Below are 11,168 nucleotides of genomic sequence, written 5' to 3' on the forward strand. Positions count from 1 at the left end.
AGGGGAATCTAGATGATCCTCTCTCCTTTCTCAAATACTTCCATAGCTGTGTTCCCTCACACTATGATGTCATCCATGTACTGCAGATATTCTGGAGCCTCACCCTTTTCCAGTGCAGCCTGGATCAGTCCATGCACATGGTGGGGCTGTGCTTCCACCCCTGGGGCAGTCGGTTCCAGGTGTACTGCACGCCCCTCCAGGTGAAAGCAAACTGAGGCCTGCATTCTGCTGCCAGAGGAATGGAGAGAAACGCGTTAGCAATGCCAACAGTGGCGTACCACTTTGCTGCCTTGGACTCCAGCTCGTACTGGAGTTCCAGCATGTCCGGCCCAGCCGCGCTCAGCAGTGGAGTCGCTTCATTCAAGGCACGATAGTCCACAGTCAATCTCCATTCTCTGTCAGAATTGTGCACGGGCCAGATAGGGCTGTTGAAGGGTGAGTGGGTTTTGTTGTCTAGCCCTTGGCTCTCCAGCTCATGGATCTATTTGTCCATGGGGATCACGGCATCCCGATTTGTTCGATACTGCCGGTGTTGCACGGTCAAGGTGGCAATTGGCACTGGTTGCTCTGCCACCTTCAGGAGTCCTGCTGCAGATGGGTTTTCTGATAGTCCAGGCAAGGTGTTCAACTGCTTCATGTTCTCTGTCTCTACAGCAGCTATTCCAAAAGCCCACCTGATTCCCTTTAGGTCTTTCTAAAAGCCCCACCAGAGGAAGTCTATGCCCAGAATACACGGGGCCTCTGGGCCAGTCACAATAGGAATTTCTGCCACTCCTTCCCAGTCAGGCTCACCTTGGCTTCCAACAGGATCACCTGCTGCAATCCCCCCATCACCCTGGCAATGGAAATGGGTTCTGCATCCACATGTCCTGAAGGGATTAGAGTACACTGTGCACCAGTATGGACAAAAGCCTTGTATATCTATGGCTCTGGTGTGGCAGTGATCCAAACAGCCCAAAAGACACAATTTTCCCTGGCCTCTACCTGGCTAGAGGCAGGGTCTCTCTAGTCCTGGCTACCGTGCCCTCCCTGGGCGTATATTCTGGATATTCCTTCAAGGGGATCTGGCATATCATGCTCCTTTCTGCTATACCTGGCAGCTCGGTCACGGGGAGCTGGGGCTGCATTCATTTGGGTGTAAATCCCTCTCTTAGTAGTTTCCTCCTTTAGCTCGCATACCCATGCTGCTAGGACAGAGATGAGTTTTCCATTCCACCCTCTCATGTCTTGCCCATGTTTATGGAAGAACCACAGGCCCACTCGTGGGGTGTACTCCCTCCCCCTAGCTGGGGGATGTTGGGCTCTGACACTGGGGCCTCTGGTTTGCACTGGTGCCACATGGGAACTGTCCTTGCTCATCTCCTTCCTCATCTTCTCTCTGAATTTTTCCTGTTCATCCTTGAGACTCGAGCACAGCAGAGACATGAGTGTGTGTCAGGCCATGGACGATGGTCTCATCATTCCTGAGTTTGCTTGCTCCAGAACTCACTGTCTCTTGGTTATCCACAAAATGCATCGTTCCCATGAAGCTGGAGTATTCAGATGGCCCCTGCTGTGCATGGCTCCACCACATTTGCACTGTGCACCTGACCTTGTCAGGGTCATTATTTTGTCCATCCCTTGCAAAAAGTATCTCCAATACTGCCATTTGTCTCAGGGGTCAGAAGTTTTCCTTTATTTTTTCTTGGGCAGCACCAAGCCCTGTGCCCCCTCCAGAGCCCAGCCCCAGTGGCTGCTGGCTGCCTCACAGGGCTGCGTGGCCAGGGGAGTCCAGTGCTGGCCACAGGGAGAGCCCAGCCCAGGGGCTGAGCCTGCACCAAGTGCACCCTCCTGGCTCTCTCCAGTTGGCAGAGGACAGGAGCAGAGCAGCCGAGCACCTGCACTGGGCCCTGCTGTGCCAGGACAGCCACAGGAGCCCCTGTGAGAGGCGGCCATGAGGCTCATGGGGAGCTCCGGGCAGTTTTCCTGAGATTACAGACCATAGCCACACACAGCTGAGCTTGTATACATTGAAATGCTAAAGAAATGTTACCCTGTGGTTTTCCCATAAAGCCACCAACTGCTTGAAAATCCTGCTGTGTATTGTTGGCCAGGGTGCTTAATAGGTTAGCTGCCAGGCTTTGGGTATGGGCAAGTGATAGCAGGGTTGATCTGAGAGGAGTTTGTATCTTTCCAATATAAGAGCTCACAGTGCTTACTTTCTTGAGTAAGACTTCTTGATCAATAGAATTTAATACTCCCAGTTCAGACCCAAGCCATCCCCTTAAGTCTATTTTATACCTATCATTTGGTGTCTGGGAATGTATCCACAGCTCCCATTCTTTTAGGCTTTGCTGTATGAGTGGGCAGTATTGCTGTTTAATTTTGGAAACATTAGCTTGTATCTTTACCTCCAGCTTTTTCAGAGAGTACTGTGGATTTAGAGGCAACAATTGTTCATTTGTTTGTCTTACCCCAGAGTGAAAGACTATATTATTTCACTTATGGGTCCCTGTCATGGTTTGACACTGGCACAATGCCAGTGCCCCCATGAAGATACCTTCTTCCTGGTTTCTGCTGTGAGATGTGACCAGGAATAAGCAAAGCAGGCTCCTACTTAGGGAAGAAAGAAAACAAAACTTTATTAACTACACTACAACTACAAATAAAAAGGAACACATGCACAGGGAAAATGAAAACCTTACAAATACATTTCCTCCTCCCCCCACCAAATTCCCAACACAATACATGTATTCCTCAAATCACCAACTCTTAGTCCAGCACCACTCTTCAAACAATCAATCCTCAGTTCATCAAGAGGAGAGGAGTCCTTCTTGTACCATGGGCTTCCCTGGAACACAGCCGAAGCCTCGTGTGTTTCCGTGTCACTCGTGGCACCACCCGGAGTCCATCTGCCGTCGTGACCTCTTCCTTTCATGTCCAGTGCTCTCACCACTGAACATGGACCAGAGCTGCTTCTCGGGTTGTCTTTTTAAGGATGCTCTGTCCCGATCCAAAAAGGGCACAGTCTCTCCTTTGGGACACCTGTCCCCACAATCTCTCCTTTGGGACACCTGTCCCACCCATATTTTTCCACCCCCTGGGGCCGAGGGGCACCAACACTGAACCCTCTTGATTCTGAGGCATTGCCTCCCCCTAGAATGCAGTCTCTGCATCACAAGGAACATGGTTCTGTTCATGGCTGTACAAAAAGAGTCCAGCAAAAGCCACTCCATCATCTCTTCCCACTAGGATTCTTCTCTATTCTTCCACTATTTCTCACTCGCCCAGACCTCTCTCACACTTGCACATTCCTTCCTCATCTTCCACTCTATCTTCTAGGAGAGGTCAATGATCTGTAAAGTTCTCATTCTCCGAGAAGGGGTTAAAAGCTCCTACAAGCGGCCGGTGCAGCCCCCCCTTCTTCTCCGTCCCAGCCGTGCTGTCGGCACAGGCCCATGTTTATCAAGTTTCAAGGTTACAGTCTCAGGCAGCGGCTCTCTCTCTCTCTCTCTCTGTGTCTCTCAGGGGTGGCTGCCCAATGGCTCCTGGTGTCTCCCTCTCTCTCTCTCTCTTCCACCCTTCCACCCCCGGGCTCAGGCCTACCTCTCCCGGCCACATGGCTTTTCCCCTCCCCCAGCCCAGCCAGCAGCTGGGCCGGGGGAGAGAACCGAACTCTTTCCCGCCGGAAACCCAAAAGGACCCTCCCAGGGGAAAGCTCTGCTTTTAACCCAGTGTTCTCAGAGGCGTGTCCAATGTCCCAATGGCCAGGTTAAATGCCAATATTAAAGCCTGAATATGCATTGGCCCAAAACACAGCATCCCAAAAAACACATTTCCTGTCAAACCACCACAAGAAGCCAGCATTATATTCCAAAAAGAAGCCTTATTATTTCATAGATACCTGGAATCATCCCAATTTTGTCCATTTCAAGGCCAATTCTTTAATTATCCTGAGGCCTATTGCCTTTTGGGATGTTACTTATCTCAAACTACATCCTGCATCCTGTTTTCTCATGAAGATCTGAAAACATCTGTTTTGTGTCACTAATTCCATATCCTTTTCCTCTCTTACTTTTGAACAAATATTTTTTAAAATATTTAAAATATAGTTACAATTGTTAGCAGGAATCAGATTCATCTATCACAGTGTTGAGCAAGAAATTGGCAGCAAGAGCCATGTAACACACTGGTTAAGGATTGCCCAGACAAAGCAGGGGAGAGTTTTCTCCAAGCAATGCCTGTGCTCCAGAATCATTTGCTGTTCTTTTGGGCCCGTTGGTCCGCCTCGGCGGCGGCGGTGGTCCCTGGCCAGCGTTGTTGAAGCCGTCCCCCTTCCTTGGCCTTAAGCCGGGGACCCGCGTTGTGGCAGGCAGAATTTTTTGGCCTAGTTTTCTCGTTTTTTTTTTTTTTTTTTATGGGCCTGGCAGCCGATGGAGAGTCCCCCCGGACTGGTCCTGGGCGAGACGGCAGTGCCTCGCCTACCTCGGTCGTGGCCGGATTGACTGAGCTGCTTATGCCGGGCGGGTGCCGGGTCCGTTGCTTTTTGTTGAGGCGGGCAGAGTTGGGGGGGTGCCCGCCAGGCCTCCGCGGGCCTTTTTATTTTTCTCTCACAGCCCTAAGCTGTGGCACCGAGAAGCGTTTTGATGAAGGTGCTAGCGGGATGCCGGTGGGTCCGTCGTTGGGAGGTAGTGAGGCGCGTACCTCAGTCCCCCCCCGTGCCCCTGGCCCTGCGGCCCCCATGGCTAGCACGGGACGTTGTGAACGCGCCTCCGTGTGCATTTTTTGTCGTGCTGTCCCCTGGCTTTTTTTTCCAGAAGGGAAAGCTGACCGCCCCGGGCTGGAAGGGGGGGGGGGGGCGCCGAATCCCCTCCCGGCCCAGCAGGGGCCGGTCCAGGCTCGCCGTTGCCTAGCCGAAAGGGGAGCCGTTGTTGGCCGCGGCCGGGTGGCAGCACCCCCCGCGCTCCTCTGCTGCCGCGAGCAATCCGATCCGCAGGTGGGCCGGGCAGCTGTCGCCGTTTTCCCAGGACCGTGGCTGTGGGGCCCTGGTCACCATTGGCACAGCTCCTTCCCGGAGCCGCGCCTGATCGATGTGGCTTTTTGGGTGGCGTTGGAGAGGGCCCCCGGTGGGCTGGCTCTCCTTCCAAGGCTTCTCTGTCACGGGGAAGCCATGGCGGGGGGAGTCCGGTGCTCGGGCAGGGCGGTCTCCTTTCCAATTCGCTTCCCGTCGCAGGTGAGGTGTCGCCCCTCCCGCTGGCCTGGGGAAGGGCGTCTTTAGCATCCAGAGCTGTGTGACGGCCACGTGGCCCCATGAGCCTCCAGGTGTCCTTAAAAAACCACGCGAGGTACCGGTGCCGGCCCCGGTCCGGGTAGCGCCCGTGTGCGTGCCGGCGCGAGCCGCGCCGGGCGGCGGTGCAGCTGGAGCTGAGCCGTGAGAAGGGAGAGCAGCGAGAGAGAAAAGAGAGAGGGCTAAAGTGCCCGAACCTGATGGGGCGCGGATGCAGGTGAAACAGAGCCCGGTCCGTGTGCTCTTTTGCCGTTCTGCCGCCTGCTGCAGAGCGAGCCGCCCTGGCTGAAAAGGGGCCTCGGTGTCCGGGCCGCGCCTGCCTCGTCGGGTCGCTGCCTCCTCTAGCACGTCCAGTGCTTTCCACGCGGCCCGGTAGGGGGACACGCCGGGACGGGGTTCACTACCTGTGGGAGGGGCCCCGCTTGGCCCAACCTCGCCAGTGGCTGGTGGCTTGCCCGCGACCGGTCTGCGGGCGGGTTTTTCTCGGCTTTGGTGGGGGGGTGGGTCAGCCCCGGCCGAGCCCCCTTCTGCGCGCCACATGGGTCATTTCAAGTGCAAGGCCGTGTCTCGAACCGGGGCGCAGGCCCTGGGAAAAAAAGCGAGAGAGACGAACCCTCGCGCTCCATCCGAGTGGCGAAATCTGCACAGCGGTCCCGGCTCCTTGCCCGCGGCGTTGCGGGAAGGGCCGGCTGCCAGGTTCGGCGGTAGCCGAGGGGCGTCCCTCGCGCGTGGCGCTATTCCCCCCCCAGGTGATGCCGGGCTGTGATGCGGCCGGCCGCCGCCTGGCCGCTGGCGCCCGTCGTGGCCACGCCGCTGACCGCCGCCATGTCTTCGTCCTTGATGGTGCTCCCGCGGGTCAGAGCGGCGAAAGAAGCCCTGGGGGTCGGGGTTTGGCACAGGGCGGGTTTGCTGGCGGGCCGGGCACGTCCAGGCGCTCCGTCCAGGCGCTCGCACACCGTGGCACGGCGCCACCATGGATGGAAGCTACCTGGTTGATCCTGCCAGAAGCATATGCTTGTCTCAAAGCTTAAGCCATGCATGTCTAAGTACACACAGGCGGTATAGTGAAACTTCGAATGGCTCATTAAATCAGTTATGGTTCCTTTGGGCGCTCCTCTCCCGCTCCTTGGATAACTGTGGTAATTCTAGAGCTAATACATGCCGACGAGCGCCGAACTCCGGGGATGTGTGCATTTATCAGACCAAAACCAACCTGGGCCCACCCGGCAGCTTTGGTGACTCTAGATAACCTCGAGTCGATCGCAGGCCCCCGCGGTGGCGATGACCCATTCGAATGTCTGCCCTATCAACTTTCGATGGTACTGTCCGTGCCTACCATGGTGACCACGGGTGACGGGGAATCAGGCTTCGATTCTGGAGAGGGAGCCTGAGAAATGGCTACCACATCCAAGGAAGGCAGCAGGCGCGCAAATTACCCACTCCCGACCCCGGGAGGTAGTGACGAAAAATAACAATACAGGACTCTTTTGAGGCCCTGTAATTGGAATGAACGCCCTTTAAATCCTTGAGCGAGGATCCATTGGAGGGCAAGTCTGGTGCCAGCAGCCGCGGTAATTCCAGCTCCAATAGCGTATCTTAAAGTTGCTGCAGTTAAAAAGCTCGTAGTTGGATCTTAGGATCGAGCTGGCCGTCCGCCGCGAGGCGAGCCACCGCCTGTCCCAGTCCCTGCCTCTCGGTGCCCCCTCGATGCTCTTAGCTGAGTGTCCCGCGGGGCCCGAAGCGTTTACTTTGAGAAAATTAGAGTGTTCAAAGCAGGCCGGCTGCCGGCATACTGCAGCTAGGAATAATGGAATAGGATTTCGGTTCTATTTTGTTGGTTTTCGGAAATGGGGCCATGATTAAGAGGGATGGCTAGGGGCATTGGTATTGTGCCGCTAGAGGTGAAATTCTTGGACCGGCGCAAGATGGCCTAGAGCGAAAGCATTTGCCAAGAATGTTTTCATTAATCAAGAACGAAAGTCAGAGGTTCGAAGACGATCAGATACCGTCGTAGTTCCGACCATAAACGATGCCGACTGGAGATCCGGTGGCATTATTCCCATGACCCGCTGGGCAGCTCCCGGGAAACCCAAGTCTTTGGGTTCCGGGGGAAGTATGGTTGCAAAGCTGAAACTTGAAGGAATTGACGGAAGGGCACCACCAGGAGTGGAACCTGCGGCTTAATTTGACTCAACATGGGAAACCTCACCCGGCCTGGACACGGACAAGATTGACAGATTGAGAGCTCTTTCTCAATTCCGTGGGTGGTGGTGCATGGCCGTTCCTAGTTGGTGGAGCGATTTGTCTGGTTAATTCTGATAAGGAACGAGACTCTGGCATGCTAACTAGTTACGCGACCCCGGAGTGGTCGGTGTCCAATTTCTTAGGGGGACAAGTGGCGTTCAGCCACCCGAAATTGAGCAATACCAGGTCTGTGATGCCCTTAGATGTCCGGGGCCGCACGTGTGCTACACTGACTGGCTCAGCTTGTGCCTACCCTCCGCCGGCAGGCGCGGGTAACCCATTGAAGCCCATTCGTGATGGGGATCAGGGATTGCAATTCTTCCTCATGAACGAGGAATTCCCAGTAAGTGCGGGTCATAAGCTCGCGTTGATTAAGTTCCTGTCCTTTGTACACACTGCCCGTCGCTACTACCAATTAGGATGGTTTAGTGAGGTCCTCAGATCGGCCTCGGCGGGGTCGGCCACCGCCCTGCTGGAGTGTCGAGAAGACGGTCGAACTCGACTATCTAGAGGAAGTAAAAGTTGTAACAAGGTTTCCGTAGGTGAACCTGTGGAAGGATCATTACCAGTGGGGCTTGGCCCCGGCCGCGTTGTGCCAGGCCGTCTGGCTGGCGGCATGCGCGCGGTGTCATTCGCGCGCCCCGCTCCGTTCGCACGCTCGGCCCCTGACCGCCGGCCCCGGTCAGCACCAGGGGCCACACGCCCTTCCCCTTCGCCGCGCGCCACAGCCCCAGAGAGAGAGAGCCCGGAGGCATGCGGCACCTCCGGGCGCGGGTGGTCAGAATTGGGAGAGGGGGGAAAAGCATGTCACGCGTGCCCGCCACCGTGCACGCAGGCGGGGCTCTCCCTGCGCTACACCGTGTGTCACGGCTGGGCCTAGTAGCATGGCACGCTCACCGCTGTTGCAGCGGCTTGCCCCCCCGCCCCCCACACCACCCCTCCCACCCCAGCCTTGCGCCGGTCTGCCGCCGGTCCGTCCCCACCAGACAGTGGGGGCGCGGCCGCAGGCCCCTGAGCCTCTTGCCGCCACGGCCGGCGCCGCCGAACGCCGGTTGCCAGCGTGCCACGTGCGGGTGCCCTGGCACAGCCCAAGTTCTCCCCAGCTTGGCTCTCCTCGGTGTGTGTGCGAGATAGCCGCATGAGTGTCAGGAGGGAGGGGTGCTCGGCACGGCCCCTTCCCGGAGGCGGGCCCATCCCTTCCATCGCTGCTGCGCCCCTCGAGCGACGGCCGGCCATCCGGCTGTGGCACCCATTGGCGGCCGAGGTGGCAAGGGCGAGGGAGCTGGGTGGCGGGGCGGCCCGAGCCACGGCAGTCCTCTTGGGCGCGCAGTGCCAGGCTACTGAGGGAAACCCCGGGCTCCGAGAAGGACATGGCGGTGGTGGCGGCAGATGTCAGGCGCGCCCCCGCCAGTGTACGCTCCCCAAAGGCAGCAGCAGGGGAGGCACCCCGGTGGGGCCATGCAGGTCGTTTCCCTCGCCCCAGGGCCAGGTACCTAGCGCTCCGCGCCTCGGCGGTCCCCCCAGTTTTTTTCCCTCGGCGTCGTCAAATGCTGTGGGTTTGCCGAAAGGGGCCGGCGGGGGCAGGCGGCGGTTTAAAGACTTGGGCGGCTCAGCGTGGCCCGCTGTGGTAGCTGTGGTGCCGGCGGCGGTGGCGGCAGGCATACCGGGCGGTGGCCATGCGGGGTGCCACTGAGGGGTGGGGAGCAGCTACTCCCACCGATCCCCTGCAGTGGTTGTCCCGTTGCCACCGGCTGCGCTTGTCCGTCACTGTCGTTGTCCCGCCCGCGCCGCGGGGGTAAACCGTGCTGCGCCAGGGAGGGGTGCCCTGTCCCCCCCTCTCCATGGTCCATGGGGGCCCACCCGCTCGCCTCGCCGTAATGGGCGACGCCGGCAGAGAGTGCGCCCTCTCTGCCCTTCCTCAGCTGCGGGATCCGGGCCCCTGGGGCCCACCCGCGCTCTCTCTCCTCAACCCGCTGCCGCGGTCTCTGGCACGCGCGGCGCTGCATCCAGCACCTCTCCTCCCCTTGATGGCCTTTTCTCCTTGAACGCGCACCGGCAGTGCCGTTGTCCGCCAGCCGTCCCCTGGCTCGACTGCCTGCCTGCTGGTGGGGGCGAGCGCTCGGTGGGCCCTCCGGCGGCGGAGGCCCGCGAGTGCAGGCGATCCTGTGCCGTGCGGCCGCGGCGCCGCTCGACGCGTGTCCCTCCCTGCGGGGACGGTCAGCCGGAAGGCGCCCGCCGTCAGCCCGTGGCGGTCCCGTCCCGGGCCCCGCTCGTCGCATCCTCCATCGCCCTTCCCGGCCGCGTGTGGGCCGCAGGAAGGCGCACAGGGCAGCCGCAGGGGCGCTTCTCCCCGCCTGGTCTCCGCGTGCAAACGAGGAGCGCAGGCCTTGCACCCCAGCTCAGCGCCGTCCTGCCTTCTGCCGGGCGCGTGCCCGAGGTAAGGGGCCCCGGCGGTGCGACGCGGCGGTGGCGGTCCTGGGAGTGCAGCCCCGGTGGCAGTGGGGTCTGCCGTCCGGCAGGCCTTGGGCCCTGGCTATGCCAGCTTGGCTCTCGGTGGTGCCCGCCTCAGGGCTGGCAGCAGAGCGCATCCACTGGTCTCTCACCCACCCGGCAGGGGAGCGGTCCCGCAGGAGGCATGCCGGCGGGGGCTGGTCATTGTTGCGTGCCGTCTCGAGCCAGGGGAAGGCCGTGCAGTGGGGAAAGAGATAAGCCGGCCGTGCAGCGGCACAGCGGCACTCTGTGAGGCCCGTGGCGTCGGGGGCCAAGGGAGAGCCGCCGTGTGTGGGGGCCGATGGCCACGCGCCCCCAGCCGCATGCCGTGTGTTTTGTGCCTGTCGTCCCGTGAAAGTGAGACGTGGGTGGGCTGCCGTGCCCTCCCACATTCCAGCGCGTGCCGCGTGGCCCTCTACGTGGTGGCCGGGCCGAGCCCGGGTGCCTGGCCCGCCTCCGAAGGACAGCATTTGTGAGGTCGGCGTCACCCCTCGCGGGGGAGGCGGTCAGGAGCGCGGGCTCCCCCACCTCTTGGCCGGCCTTTGGAGCGTGGGTTGCTCCAGTTGGTTTTTATTCCACCTTCTGTTTCTGTGTGCTCGTACGGTCAAAGCCAGGTGCGCAGCCCCGCGTCCTTGGCCCCAGAGTAACAAAAAAAGGGGCCGCTTGGCGTGAGCAGTGCCCGAAAGCCAGACAACTCTTAGCGGTAGATCACTCGGCTCGTGCGTCGATGAAGAATGCAGCTAGCTGTGAGAATTAATGTGAATTGCAGGACACATTGACCATTGACCATTCGAAGGCACGTGCAGCCCCGGATTCCTCCCGGGGCTACGCCTGTCTGAGGATCGCTTGATGATCAATAGCCATCCGGGGGCCACGCTAGCGGCACGGCTGGGGTCGCCTCTCTGGCCCGTTGCCCGCAGTGGGCAGCGGTGGCGGTGGCAGCAGCGGCATCCCACTGGTGCCCGAGGGAAGGCAGTCAGGGGTTCGGCAAGGGAAGCGTTTCCCTAGGAGGCCTCGATCCCTTCACTGCGGCCCGGCGGGCGTCGTCGTCGTCGCAGTTGTCGTCGTCGCCGTGCAGGGCCTTCGTCCCCCTAAATGCAGACTCGGGGAGCACTCCGTTGCTCCCCGCTCCCGGAGCAAGCCGCTGGGGTGGAGCTCGTCCTCGCCG

General features: G+C 59.4%; 1 non-coding gene across 1 annotated transcript; it reads left to right on the plus strand.

Moving 5' to 3' along the window:
• The first annotated feature begins 10,692 nt into the window (after positions 1-10,692).
• Positions 10,693-10,845, plus strand: LOC139603586 (5.8S ribosomal RNA). Its single transcript, XR_011683742.1, has one exon. It is a non-coding gene; the product is annotated as a 5.8S ribosomal RNA (ribosomal RNA).
• Positions 10,846-11,168: the final 323 nt, after the last annotated feature.

This window comes from Agelaius tricolor, unplaced genomic scaffold (genome assembly GCF_023055355.1).
Source record: "Agelaius tricolor isolate 1412-34295 unplaced genomic scaffold, bAgeTri1.0.p SCAF_39, whole genome shotgun sequence".
In the NCBI taxonomy this organism is placed as follows: Eukaryota; Metazoa; Chordata; class Aves; order Passeriformes; family Icteridae; genus Agelaius; species Agelaius tricolor.